General features: G+C 43.3%; 1 protein-coding gene across 1 annotated transcript in view; it reads right to left on the bottom strand.

The window, feature by feature from the left end:
- The window catches only part of LOC118286249 (doublecortin domain-containing protein 2), a 159,374-nt gene that overhangs the window by 129,356 nt on the left and 14,591 nt on the right, over positions 1 to 15,427 (bottom strand).

Raw genomic sequence — 15,427 nt, 5'->3', positions numbered from 1 at the left:
CCCGTCTTCCGTCTCTGTAGCTAGCTACTTCCCTCTTGTGGACAACCAGGACACCGAGATCCCTGAGACACTTAGTGAGGTCAACATGTTCACTTTCCTCCGTCTTGCATATTTTAATAGCAAGGAGAGGGAGATTAGAAATGTGTATAACACAACAACACTCGACTAACATTCATCTTCAGCGCAGGCTCCCGTGTTCCCCCACCTCTTCCCCCCTGTCTCTGTAGGAAGTGGATCGCCGGGGGATCTGAACCCGGCCCATTAACATATAGAGTCTTTATTTAAATCCCATTCACTTTTCCATCCATTTAGAAGAGTAATGCCAGCAGGTTGCAGTGATGGCATTGCATGAGGCCCTGACTGAGCTCCAATTTGATCATTTTATCTGATTGTGAGGTAAACAGTATCATGATGGATAAGATCTCATTACAGTAGGAAAGTGAGAGTTTAATTTCCTGTACATGTTCCATCTTTATTAATGTCACGGCCAGCAGGTCGTCAATTGCATTACAGGCCTTGGTACTCGGGCGAAGCATCCTGCTTGACACAAACAAGGCCGGGGAGCCAGCTGAAAGGGATTACATTTGGCACAATCCTCTAGCCAATTTTCGATTTGGTTTTGGCATTGACACCGCTTCTCACAGCATTTTTTTTTTTTTGACAACTTCTAGAATAAAAATAGACAGCAAAACATTAAGTGTTATGCCGGTTAATTAATCTACACTATTGGTGTCTCAGTGAGCCTCCTCCCGATGTCTTGAAGTGGCTGCCAGAGTGGCAAGAGACCAGCTGGTGTAGAAACACCAGACTCGTTGTCTATGGAGAGCGAAACTACAGCAGAAGACAGTGACTATCACACCCTGACACTACTCGTCCAGTGAACGACACAAATGGGGGGGAAAAAAACACACTTCAATAATAAACCTGTCAACACTCCAATCTGAATACCCAGGAGCTACAACTGTCCCAACTCCCCTCCCCTGGCAATAGTCATCATCACGGACTCTCTCCTGAGAGACAGCATCTCATCATACACACACACCGCATCATCTCCATTTGTCCCATTATATCCTTAATATATCTAAAATACCTCTGCTGCTCCAGGACGGAAAATGTGGAGGGGCTGAACGCTGCTGAGGAGCGTGTGTGCGTGTGTGTGCCTGCGGATGTGCGTGCCATCAGTGGCTTCATTACCAGAGCAGGCTACTGCCTATGCCCGTCGCTAAGACTCTGAGGCAGCCTTGTTTGTTTGTTTCCCCGCTGTAATCCTCAGCTAAGGTTTGACGTGCAGCGCAGAGCCTTAGCCGTGTTACCCACAGGCCTCTGGGAGCTTGGGCACCATGGTGCGTACCAGGAAAAGAGAGAGAGCGCGCGCTACAGAGAGAGGCACAGGAAACTCACATCCCTTGCACCTGATCATTACCATGCTAAATTTATATTGATTGGTGTAGCTTAAGAGCTAAATGCGAGCAATTCCCGCGACGCGGTTCCTCGTGTAGGATCTGTGGTGGTGGGCTGCTGGTAATCCAGAGAAACCACAACATGTGCACTGTGTTTGGCCACAGATATGGCGGTGAACATTATACAGTGCCGGGAAGTCGGTTGTTTGGTTTGTTTTTTTTCTCTAAACCTGACCACCCCTTCCAGCAGAGATTTTGAATGGTGAGCTGCACAGCTCTTGGATTTCCCGTAGCATCCAACCCTGCATGCATGAGACGTACGTGTGGAATGGGCGTTGGTGGAGGAGTGGACAGTGAGTAGGGAGCTGCTCCCGTTGCCCTTGCTCTGCCGGGTAAAGTTGTGTGTTTGTGGTGTCTGCAGGCAGCTTTCATCACACACATGCACATGTGCTTGCCCTTGACATTATCATCAGCAGATTTTTTGCTGGGGGCCCAGAGGTAAGGGTGAAATACTGCTGAGGCTTCTGAGAGAGTGGCCCGCTTTGGAGAGAGTGTCCAAGGGCTAAATATGCACCAGGAGACGGAGGCAGCGGAAGAGGATCAGCTCAGTAACTGAACCTAGCAGAGCACCCCCCAGGGGACAGCAGTAATTAAACAGTGATTAAATTAAGGGGCAATGTGGGCAAAACGCTGGCTGATTGACACTCTGCCGGCTCCCCCCTCTCTCTTCGTCTCTCTCTCTTTCCCTTTCTGTCTCTCGCTCGCTCGCTCGCTCGCTCTCTCTCTGCGGGTTCAGCATTGCTTTCTATTGACCTCCGATTACTCAACCGCTCTGAATTCTTCAAGGTCCAATTTTCAAAAACTATCTTCTTAACTGTGTTAAGAGCATGGATCACTGCACATTTGTTCCTTGAGAAGGCCGAGCTTCGGGGACGGGAGCACAGAAGTTGAGCAAGAGGAAGAGAAACCCACTTAAATGCACAGTGGCTTTCTTCTTCCAATGCCATCAATGTTTACTTCAGATAAACTCACAAACTACAGTCTCTCTGACGTTGCACCCGGAGTACTATCAGTCTTTACCGCAGACAGACTCACAAAAGAACAATCACAAGAAGCTGCCAGTGATTTAGAAACCGTACTCATGCGGAATCCAAAGTCTTCCATTTTTCGAGCCAGTAGTCGGGCAGCTTTAGAGGTGCCTTATCTAATACTCTGGTGGGGGGGTGGGATGCTATAAATTACCTTTGGTGACTCTGTAAACCCAAAGCAAATAGACAGAAAAAAGAGCTGAGCAACCGCAATAAAGCCAATGGAGTTTCTTTCCTTTCTCAATTCAAGAGCGTGGTCTTTCATTTTGAGAGCATTATTTCTTCATTTCACGTTCAGATTTCGGAAATGCTTACCCTGCCCTCTCTCGCAAAGAGCGCCTGCTTGCGTGGAAATTTGCTCTGCCCCTGCTCAAAACTGTTTGTCTGCACTCAGATAAACTGTTGCTGCACACATTTCCAGTGCTTTAGTCGGAGTCCTCAGGCTGCTTCTGTGTGATCGCTAAACGTCTGCTGTCAAGACTTCTCTGCTCTTGCTCTTTGTTTTGTTTTTTGGAAAGGACCCTGGCAAAATTTCCCGATAACTGAATGTGTTGTATGATGTTGACCGATTAGACAGTCACTGTCTCATTGCGTACACATTAACTTTACTTCCTATGGTGTTCCTTATGCGTTTAATGCTAAATCAGGTTCAGTGGATCAAGGAGACGGACTCAAAAAGAAGCACAGGACATTTGTGTCTGAGTGTAGATATAATAGTTTGGAGCAGGAGCAGAGCAAATTTCCATGTGAGCACGCTGCTAATTATTCTGTGCTTTAGAGATTAATTATCTAGTTTTAAAAGTTATCTACTTCTTTCCATCATCATTGATCATATGTCTTATTTCAAGATTTCTCGGCAAGCTAATTATCTTGCTGCAGACAATTTCACTTATCCTCAAATTCAGTGTTTATTTCTTCTCTTTTAGCTTTCCTTTTTTCAGAGCAGGTGCAACTTGAGAGAGGAGGCGGGGTTCCGAGGGAAAGCATTGCAAAATCTAAATGTGAAATGAAGAAATAATGGTCACCAAAAGAATGACCTACGCTCTAGAAAAATGAATTCCACTAAGATCTGCTTCAATTAAACAATCTGGAAGAAACAAGACACTGAAATTGCCTTCCTCCGGGTCTAAAATTCTCCACACGTTCCTCGCTCACCCTGCTTGCCACAATACCTCAGGTCCTCAGCCCCTTGTATAGATTTTTCTAAACCAGGTCTTGTGTGTCTGAAAATACATACTGAGCGTCCTTACACAATCTGTTAAGTCTTTTGATGAGGAAAAAAGTCCTCTTACGTGTGTAACACTAATTCAAATGGCTGTATGGAGATGGATTAAGGGGCAGACAAAGAACAGGGGCTCCGCTTCTGAGGATGAGTTCAAGATGACAGGTATTGATTAAGTGCTCAATGAGAGCCCGCCTATGAAAGGCCAGCCACCACACAGCTCATGAAAGAATCATATAGCTCATACACAAGGCACTCAGCAAACATGCAGGCGTGGATTGGAGGCGTGAGCACATTCAAACTTGTCATATTGCAGGCCAAATAGTTGACAACCTGCTTGGTATTCTGTGGTTTAAAGTTATTAAAAAATGATATCCAACTTTTCTTGTGTATTTTGAATGCCTGTTAGCACCTATACATCTGATTAACTATTGAAGGAAGCAGCCATCAACAGCGAGGAGATAGGAGCACTTCTATCGATGTGGTTTTGGCTAGAAAGACAGATTGCCAGAATCCATTATTCTTTGGTTTGACCGGCACAATTTGAGACGACGCATTCCTTTATTCCTGACCTTGGTATGGGATGGAAAAGAGGAATGATGTTCTCAAAGATAACATGTGAATTTAATTTCTTGGGGAAAGAGACGACCTGGGAGACTTAGCCCTCCAGAGCATGAATTGTGCAGCCGATTCACAATTGTCAGAGTTTGTGATGATGCCGTGCAAAGACAGCCGCAATCGCAACTGCACTGCCAGCCTGACCCACCTCATCATCTTTGACATTTAGCACGGCGGCGTTTCTCCCTGCCTTCCCTTCTTCAGAGTAAACAAATCTTTTAACCCTGATTTGTATCAGTGTAACCAGAGGACATGAAGTGACACAACGTGTTGAAAACTTCTGAGAGAGGTTGCGAGAAAGAGAGAGTGAAAGGGGAAGAGAAAATACAATGGAGGGACGGGGGGAGAGGAAGAAAAGTGAGAGGAAAGCAATGAGGATAAGAAAAGGAGAAATAGAGACAGGAGTAAAATAAATACAGAAAGAGAGGGAAAGAGCAGATCAGCGGGGAGGGCAATCTGGCCAGACTGCCACCTAACAGGGGGTATCTGAGACTAATCTCTGACGAAAGCTGTCAGGTCTCTGCAGACAATGTTCAGATGGAAACAAGGCAATAAATGCTTCTTAAAGCCGTCAAAAATATGCAGCTTCCTGCCTAACAGTCCCTGCTCAGACCTGAGTCCGACCTCATTATCGTTCGTCTGTACCGGAAGGGTTGCATGCCAAGTTACAGGCAGGATCACTTAAAACTAAAATACATTTTAAAAAACTTAATGTAAGGCTCAGTGGGATATGGGGCTTACTCCCAGGACTGACAAGCATGCTCCGTAATCAGAGGTTTTTGTTCTCCCCATTTTAAAAACATACACTAAGCTGTACTGGAGAAAAAAATATTATACTCAAGTTGTGAGGGTTGGTTAAATTTCAAATGCACTAGGACAGCAATTGTTCAATGAGGAGTAAGACTTTCTGAGTGGAAACCCGAACATTAAGTATGCATGGTTTCTATTTTTTTGTCCATTATGTATGGAACTATATGTGGCTTAAAGGTGGATGATATGAATAATCAAACAGTGTGGAAACATCTCCGGTTAAAGCAAATATGTCAGACGGGAGGATTTTTCAGACCCTTCACTGGAATGTTTTCAGAACACAATTTGAGGTCCATGAAAAGCATCAACAAAAAGGCACATCTGACTTGATTACCTCTTGACATTTCCCTCCGTGATTGAAGGCAGCAGTAGATAAGGCAATCACAGCACTGACATAGTGTAAATATATAAATATGTTCATCTATCCAGATAAAGACATAAGGGCACATAAACGCTTGAATGGACAACGTCTCTCAGCAGCCAGCGGGTCCCTGCCTGCTTCCCTTGCCTGTCTGTCTGTAGAGGCTGACAGTACAGCGGCGTGCCCTTCATTATCACAGGGTAATGCTCATCACAGCGGCTGCTGCTTTTCTCCATAAAAACCCCAAGTCTCACTCACAATGAGAAATAGGGGAGATAAGGTGCAGGAGACCATTTCTCTTGACATTCACGACGGCAAACTCATCAGTCATGCTGTCAAAGGCACTGGTCCTGGCTAGTTTGGGAATTATGAGAAATAATGATGGGTCGAAAATAGCCGGTGAGGGCTTTGCTTTTACCTTTGGTTTGGAAGTGTTGTGTATTGAGGCACGCGCTGCATAAAACCCAATTTCTTTTGTCAGTGACCCTTGCACAGATTTCACATCCAATCTAACCATGTTTGGGAGGTTTGCCTGGGCCTGTTTGAATTGGCGCTGACATTTCTGCCTTGCATGATAAAAGAGTACGGCAGCAATAAGTTTATTTAAAAGAGAGCACAACACCAAGAGCGTTGAGAATGGGGAGCGCTCCCTTTGATTCGCAGAGTATTATTCAAGCTAGGGTCAAGGCTGCTGTGCTGTTAGTCGCACTTGACTTCATCTTACTAATTCTAGTTCTGACTAAAGAACTAAAGCACTCCGACTAAAGACCGTTTACGTGGATCTGTCCTCGCCCGGAACACATCTGAAAATGGGACAACAGCAAAACAGTAATAGCATGTGTCAAACACTCACATTTTCTCTTCAAACCAGTGACAGGCAGTGACAGATGCTCCCAGCGCAATTCTCTTTGTAAACATTCTGAGATGCACCATCATTCATGTTGGAGGGCTCATTGTGATGTACCACAAGGTCTATAAACTTAATGTAAATGATCAACTCCAAAGTCATTTGAAAGTGGATTTCAATATTGTTGCAAGGGCAACATGGTTGAATCATAGAGCACAACTGAGCAACTATAGATTATAGTCGGTAGGACTGTTAATGGGATCCTTATGGGACCATACTGTGGGGATGTCCTCGAGCACAGAATTATTAGTCAATTTCAGATTATCAACTTTATTAATTACTATTCTTAATATATCTTATGAGAGTGCCAGGAGATATAGCCTCACTACCTAAAAACTGCAAATGAAATGCTCCACATACATTTATATTGAACATATTAATGAAATACCAGATTGGCTGGGAGTGTAGCTCGCCTTTAACTTGAAAGTCCACAAACCAAAATGGAGGCGCACCTGCTAAAATTGTTCAAAGTGCAACATTGCTTGTAACCAAAGTGTTGAGTTTGGGGCAATTTCGATTCAAGTGTGCGAATGAGATCTCTTGACGCTCGAGGGTACTCGGATCTGTGTGGAAATTAAGCCATGAGATTGTAGCCAAGGGGACTGTGGATTGACAGTGACATTAGCCCCTCAGCACCTCGGCTGTACCACAGTATGGCACTGTAAAATAGATGGACAGGAATGGCAAATTAAATTGTCTTAATAGTGGCAAGGGATGTACAGTCAGGTTGGTTTGAACTGCGGGACATCTAGTGCGGTGCTTTTAGTGGAATAAAATCAAGTGGCTTTGAAGTGTTTTGGTTAATGTTCGTACTCAAGCCGACGTCATACAGAAGGCACCGTCATATTTATACACATTTGAAATTAGCTCCTTCACAGTGCCTCCTGCCCTATTCTTGAAAGAAGTTTTAAGGCCATGCTCCATTTCCCCCCCCCCCCCCCCCCCCCCCCCCCCTCGGTAATTTGGATAGATTTATTAAATCCATTACAGGACTAACATGAACAGACACTGTAAAGACTTGCTCAGTAGCAACAGAGAGAGAAGACACTCAAAGCTCTGAGAGCACTGAGCAGTTTTGTTTTTGTCGTGGCTTTGTTGATAGTTTGCTCACCAGCTTTCCCTTTTTTTTTTCTTTCCTTTTCCAGGTTCAGTGACACCACATTGCTTCGCCACAAAGACCAACCTTGATGTAGACAAAGCCAAGTCGGCAAGTCTTTGCACAAGCAACATGCATGCATGCACACACTTTTAACAGTGGCGAGGTACACAGGGGGAGCAAGGCGTTTTTCAATGCATTTAGATGAGACCTTTAACAAAGGTCCCTAATGCAGATATCAATGAACCAAGGGAGTGGGCTATCGGAGCGAAATTGGCTGACGGAGGGATGTCACCCCTGTGCATGAAAAATGATGGATCCCATTTGTAAACTACTCTTCTTTTCTCTTCCCCTACCCCAGCTCAGACACTCAGACACACACACGCGCGCACACTTCCCCCACTCACCTTCTCCACCATTGGTTACTAAACAAGGAAAGCAAACCTATGACTCTGTTGGCAAAAAAACAAGTGGTCTGGTAAAATTGGCACTTTGCTGGTCGTTTCATGTGACTGTCAGGGGGTCCGCAGAGGTCCTGTGAGATTTCCTGTGGTGACAGGACACATTAACATCATGGACTTTGTTTTTCCCATCTTCATTTTATTTCCCACACTATGCTTCAAGGAAACCAGTAACTATGAACCAACAAACAAACAACAAGAGCTTTCCAAACATTAGATTTCAAATTTGGATTGGATAATTTACTCTTCCTCCCACTCATTCCATGGTGGGGTTTGATTTGAATGCCAAAGACAAAACCTAAATCCACCAAGTCAGTGAAGATGGACAGACTGCTGCGTTGCAATATGTGCATGTTATACCCTGAAATATAACAAATTCATATATCATGTATAAAACCTCTCACTTTTAAAGTGTGGGACTGAGATCTGAAAGCATCAACCCAGACAATACAAAGCGGGCCATGCATAATACAACAATTTACAGAGCTTGCAGAAATCATGCTAAGCACATAAAGCATGATAAGCAACACAATATGCATAGTGAGCATTTCTAAGGAAACAATGATATATTGCTAATCATCCCAGAATGAATTACTGCATTTTTAAAAAGCGGTGTGTTGAGTCAAAGGTGTAGAGGTTAATATAGGCAAATAGGCATCTCTGCAGGAAAATGAAAACTTCCCAGTGGAACGTGATGGCCAGCCTGAATGCTGACATTGTGGTTTCAGTGATGGAGTGACTTTGGGAAGGTTTGTGGTCTGCCAGTGTTCAAAGCTGTGCCTTGAGGGTAAGAGGTAAATTTGCTAAGTTAATCACATAATGAGGCCAATTAAACACGGGAGAACCCAGGTGAAATGGGAGCTGCCACAGAGCCTCCAACAAATGAGGCAGCCGATTCCCTCTCTGGACAAAAGCTGGACAACCCAGAGTCAGCCCCCCAGTGATCATGTACTAAGTATTCACTTTAACACTTATATGGTGCATCTTATTAATGTATGTACAGGACGAGATCAAATGACTGTAATGGGTGCAGATTTCCTGAGTAATGATAACTCATTAGGTCCATAAAATGTGAAGTGCAAAGATATTCAATATTATTACGATGATACAAAAACAGTAAAATTAAAACATCGTTGTTGGGGGGTGCTATATAAATGACATAGCCACTGCAAGTCTTGTTTTTTCTTCTAAAAATTGGGTCCACATTGACACAAAATAATCTGGCTAAGTTCATCGTCTTACTGTTGCCGCTTACATTGCCATTGTGTGCTATTAAAGTGGACCGAACTCTGCTGGGAGAAAGTTATGTCATGTACTTCAGTTTTGAGAAATACTGTATACATAATACATAAGAACTTCAGTCTGATAAAGACACAACCGCATAGTTCTGATGAACTTTGCCTTGATCGTTACTATTTAGTCCTACCATGAACAATATATGTAAACTTAAGATTTAAAAACCAAGCTTTATGGGGGCCTTTACAACAACAACAACAACAACAACAACACAATTTGTAATTAAAATTAAATTAAATCAATTTGGTCAATCCACTCATTTTCAGCAGTTGTCTGGATTCATCAAGACGATATTCAAGACGTGGAGAGTTACAGAGACCTTGAATAACGCCAGACCTACTTCATCCTAATTACTGATGACATTTATTAAATATTTCCCTGGCATTGCACCTCTCCATCACAAACAAGCATGTTGGTGTCTGAGCCCACGGTGAGTCCCCTTGATTATAACTGCTGGGGTGCGTTGTTGACCACAGTATCTGAGTGTTTGAGTGCTCTTGGAGGGTCTACAGGGGGATAAATCACTCCAGCAGCAATTACACTTCCCTGAGTGCTTCCTACATACCTGTAACTCGGCAGGCACAGCAGGCCTGAGGTCAAAGTTTGTGAGGGTTATACACTGAACAAGATGAATGGCAGTACAACAGTATATTCATATGCCATCCTCTTACACATAAGTGCTAAGAGCAGAGTAATCTCAGAGTATCGCGCTCTTCCAAACCATCTCTTCACATACCGTTCTAAGGGTTACAGCATTATGTCCCGTTGGTTTACGAGCCACAAATCTCTTTATTGTGCCTGTTCATCGACTGAGTGCCAAGACCTTTGGGTGTGTTGGTTAATTCTGAATGCAGAACAGAACTAGCCTAGGATAGAATATCTTGGTTGCAAGTGGCAGGGCTACCATAAATGAAAAGCTGTATCACTGTCATGCACACAACAGAAAGCAATAAGGAACTGCGGAGACAGCAGAGCATTAAAAAATGAAGACATGGGGGATATATATGGACGCTAATGAAAGAATATTTCATCACCATCAAGGGTTTATAAAAAAAAAAGGCCCACCACTCTGCCGACCACCAGTCATTAATCTGGATGTAGAGGATTTGTGTAGGGAAAAAATGGACAAGGGAAATTAAGGCAGGCACATTTTACCAGATCTTATTGCGATGATTTGTTAATAAAATGCAAAGCGACAGAGTAGATGTGCGACAGCGACTTCGACGTGGCCATGATTTAAACTTAATCCGTCATTATCCCGCCTTTGAAGTGACCTCGCTGCGCATGTTCCCACAGTGACCCAAAAGCCCACTCGCAGCTTCTTCATTAGCCAGGATGAAACAGAGCCACAGCACACATGTCTTTGACGTCCTGCCTGTGTCCACGCAGACAAGCAGACGTACAGATACACACAAACAGGACACACACACACACACACACACACACACACACACACACACACACACACACACACACACACACACACACACACACACACACACACACACACACACACACACACACACACACACGCACACGCGCACATGCACATTACAGATATCCTTATCAGACAACACTGAGGCGTGGAAAAACATTATGGTTTTTAATCAATTATGGCTCTCACCTTTGGGGCAGCACATTCATTACATATGATAGGAGCAGCTAAGGGACAATATTCCAATTGCATGCCGAGATTGAAATGAGAGAAAGTGTATGGTTGGAGGGTAGACAAAGACTGCAATTTGGCACAGCTGAACATCCCTTTCTGGATTTACATATTTGCCCACAAAAAAGCCAATACCGCATGTGATTTCACTGATGTAATTTATGTGTTCCCAGTGATTTATCATCCTTAGATCACCGTGTAGAAATCAAGCACAGATCTCCTAAAGAGGTCTACACATGCCGCCAGTAAATGATAGCTGTTATAAAAGTTTATCATGGCAATGAAATGGAATGAATCAATCAAAAAGGCGCCAGTTACCGTCATGCAAATCGGTGCCCAATCAGAGATAGTTAGGTGGGGAGCGGGGGTCACAAAGATTGAACACGTCCAGCATATGCATGCAGCAACACTTTTTTTTTTTTTTTTTTGTTTCAAACCAAAAATCAGGAATGCTCAGTATACTGTAATTGAAAAAGACAAGTGGTAGGTAAGGATTCTTAAACCAGAACTTTCAAGCAGATGTGGTGATAATTCATTTTAATGTACATGCACTGACATCAAAAATGTCCATACACAGCTGTCCGGTAAGCTCAGCACCAGACTAAACAATAGAAACCAGCTGTTGCTAACATACTTTACTGAAATGTTAAACTATACATACAAAGAGAAACAGTTGTAGCTACGTGGTCAGTATGTGTGGATTTAGTACAATCTCGGGGATAGAGGATGTTAATGGAGAGTTTGGATCTTTGACAATGTTTAAAAGATTTCAAAATCAAAAGCTCTCTTGAACAGCTATGGTTTTAAATTCATGTGAGATAATGGGGTAAGTTTCATTACGAATTGTGACCATTCACTGTTCAACACTAGGGGGTGAACTGGCAGATATTACACCAGGTTAGCAGTAAATCTTTCCATTTAACTTTTAACATGGAGTAGTAAAGAATATATGAAGAACTGAATTAAAAAAAATAACAGAAATAAATCATAGGTATAGGTTACTGAGGAAAAATTGCACACCCGTCCTCAAAATTAAGGTAAAAGGTGGTTTTATTTTTTGGCCAAAAACAGAGGAACCTTTGAAATATGAAAAAAGTCTTGGCTGGGGTTAAATCGTACTTTTTGAGGAGTTCCCTTTAACAAGCCTCCCATCAGTTTTCACTAATCTGTTTGAGTATTATATTAGTTCCATTTTTTTTTACTGTTGGAACATGCACTATATTTATGTATACTGAAGCGTTCCTATAACAAAACGTTTGATTCTTAAAGGAAAAAAAAAAAAAACATCAATTTATTTGGCACAGTCTGCTAGAGGCTATTCCCATAAAAAGAGGATGTGAGCACCCATGCGGTTAGCTGCACAACCCACGTTTGATGCACAGTGTAGAACCAGAGTCCTTTCCCCAGGCAACGGCCCGTCAGACCAGACAAGCAGGCCGGGTGTTAAAGTGTGAGCTGGGTACAACAGAGTAACAACAGGGCCATCTGCCCTGGGAATGCACACATCCATCTTACTATGGACGAGCAGTCTGGGAACAGATAAAGGAAAACAACGGGGGGAGAAAAAAAAGGGGAGAAAGTAAGGGAGAGTCTGAGAGGGACATAAAAAGAACGCAGAAGGGACGAAACCAAAATGAAAATAAAATAAAAAATAGAAAGGGAAAAGCAAGTGTGTGTGTGTGTGTGTGTGTGTGTGTGTGTGTGTGTGTGTGTGTTTGGTGTGGTGGAGGGAAGCTGCAAAGGAGCAAATGAGTGAAGATGAGGTGAGAGTAGAGGGAAGAGAGAGGCTGGTATAACAGAAATCTATACTAGTAGGGCATCATCTGCACGCAGTGAAAGCTGAACAAATTAGACAAGCACAGAATGTGGTCTTTTTTCCCTCTCTCACATACTAACTGAATGAGTCAACTCTCCTTTTAAAACTTAACACGGCCAACTTCAACAGATAAAAGTCCAATATACAGTAACTACAACAGTGCGGCACGAGGAACCCTGCGAGAATGACATCACTGAATTATGCAATGTCTTGAATGCAATATTCATAATCCATCTATGCATCTGCAAAACAGAGTGTTCCTCCCTTTTCATTTTATCAGGCATGACGTCGGGGAAGGTCAGTCGAGAGGTCAGCAGTGAGTCTCGGCTCCCACCGTCGTCCCCGCTTCACAACCTACTGGATACGACTGCAAACACTGCAGTCAGCAATCTGGGTGCAGCGATATCATGCAGCATTCTCCGTTTGCCTTTTTATTTTTAGACCATTTCCTCATCACTGTATAATCAGTATATATGGTCCCACTGATACAGCACACTCCCCCCCTCACTCCACATTACCTTATCACACTGAGAGCTTTTAGCCGTGCTTCCAGCCATTAGGTTCAGACAGTCGGCAGCCACCGGGCTGGAACAGGGAGTGAGAGGGAAAGTGGCCTCCCGGTGGCTCTGGATGATGTCAGTGGCGGAAAAGGTCTTTTTATAACACCACCTGACCATCTTGTCTCAAGGCATGGGGAGCCTCTGTATGGAATGACCTTCGACAATCTTCATTTCAGCCCACAACAGCATTTCCATAACGACCACAACAAGGACTTGAACCGCAAACAGTTCAAATGCATAAAAGCTAAATAACACCTTGTTTATTAACAAGATTGTTGTGCTACTGGGACCAGCATTTTTTACCCAGCTGTTCAATGTAAAAAGGTGTTTGTAGGTAATTTTCCTGGGAAACGGCGTAAGAGAAAAATCTGCACCATCCACACAGATCAGCCCCAGCCAGTTACTGGCTCATGCGATGCATCGACTATTATTTTGTACAATCAATCATTTATAATCACTGCAATTACATCGCAGCAAGAAAGCATATTTAGCACGTGCCCATTATTTCCATCCGTCACATGGAGCACAGTTGTTGGGCTGCCTACTGAAGCGTTTGAGCTGGTCGGAGTGCCCGCCGTGTGACACAACTGACATGTTATTGACAGATGGCCACGTACCTGCCCGCCACAGGAGACCTCTAAACCAAACAACTGCTGGATACGCCGAGGTGATCCTCACATCAATATCAATCAATTATTCACATATTTGGCGCAGGCTCACGGAAAAAAAAAAAAGCTGCTTGACTGCTTTTCACAAGTGCTAGACCGACATGCATTTTTTAGGAGGGGAATGCAGGGAATCCAGCGATTACCCTGCGTTTGATCCCGTGGCTGTGGTGAACTAAACTTTCGCACTGTCACAGCGTGACATAGGACTGCGTTTAAGTGGGTCAATGGCTCTTATTGTCTGCATCACAGCCATTAGCTTTCATGGAAAAATACATCATGTGCACTAGTAACATGCAGAGAAGCCCGCTTTATTCATTTTCAAATAGCTCTCCATACAAAGCCGAGGTCAAGCCTTAAACTTTTCTGCATACTGAGTGCACTTGAACTGAATACATAGCTACAGAGGAATATTTTTTTGTGTGGGCGCCTCAGCTAAAGCACATGCTGGAGGAAGGAGGTGGCAGGAGCAATAGTACTGTAGTTATGCAAGCAGCTGTGTTTAGTGGCTTTGGCAGTTCTTGAGGGAGATGTAGTTTATTATTCCTTGTTTAGTCAGCCTCTCTGGACTTTTTCCTTGAAGTGCTTCACAAGAAGTATAAAGTACTACAGTGCTACACTGTGCTTAATGAGGTTTGCTTTAGTACATACCATCACACACTCTCCCCGTTTCTCTCCATCATTCTACACAGAAATATTAAAGCTGTGCCCCGAGGTCAACGGCAACAGCCCTCATAACGTCGCTGTTCTCCATAGCCACAACCATGAGAGGCAATGACTTTTCTTTTTTTTTTAATCCACTCCAATATCATTAAGTTATTAGTTGATTTCAGTGGATTTAATCAGCATAGTAATTCCTCTCCATGGGAAGATAAGTCTCTCTCAAGTGCAGTTTTGCCGTCCACTACGCCAGCTGATTAGACACAAGCCCCCAAAATAATTCATCAGAAAACTGCAAAAAAAAAATAATTTATCAAAAGTGCTTCTCACAGAATCCACTCAGGACCTTTGCTTCTTAATAATTAAACTCTGCAATTAGGCATCTTACCATGCGCTCAGTGTGAGGTTCCATGTAATATTCATAACCATACATAATTATGCAATATATTCACTGAAATAAGAGGCTATATATTCACGGTGGGGCTGTCAAGAGGCAAGACATTTTTATTTGGTTTATAACACTGTTTCATCTCATACATGAGCAGCTGGCTACTGGAGACAGAAGTGAACAAGGACGTCTGATCCTGAGCAGTTTGACAGTGTTCTATGACTCTGGCTGTAAAAGGAAAAAGAAGGAGAGGAAGAGGAGAGAGGAGAGAGAGAGAAAGATGATGCCCTCTCCATGGGAACCACTGATATCAAAGTCTCTCTGCTGGACACAACAAAGACATACCTGAGTGGTATCACACACTGACCACAGTCAACACAAGATACAGAAAGAAAGAAGGGGGCATTAAATTA

This window comes from Scophthalmus maximus, chromosome 15 (genome assembly GCF_022379125.1).
Source record: "Scophthalmus maximus strain ysfricsl-2021 chromosome 15, ASM2237912v1, whole genome shotgun sequence".
NCBI classification, from domain to species: domain Eukaryota; kingdom Metazoa; phylum Chordata; class Actinopteri; order Pleuronectiformes; family Scophthalmidae; genus Scophthalmus; species Scophthalmus maximus.
The sequence above is the reverse complement of the archived record's forward strand: the minus strand, read 5'-3'. Positions and strand labels throughout refer to the sequence as shown.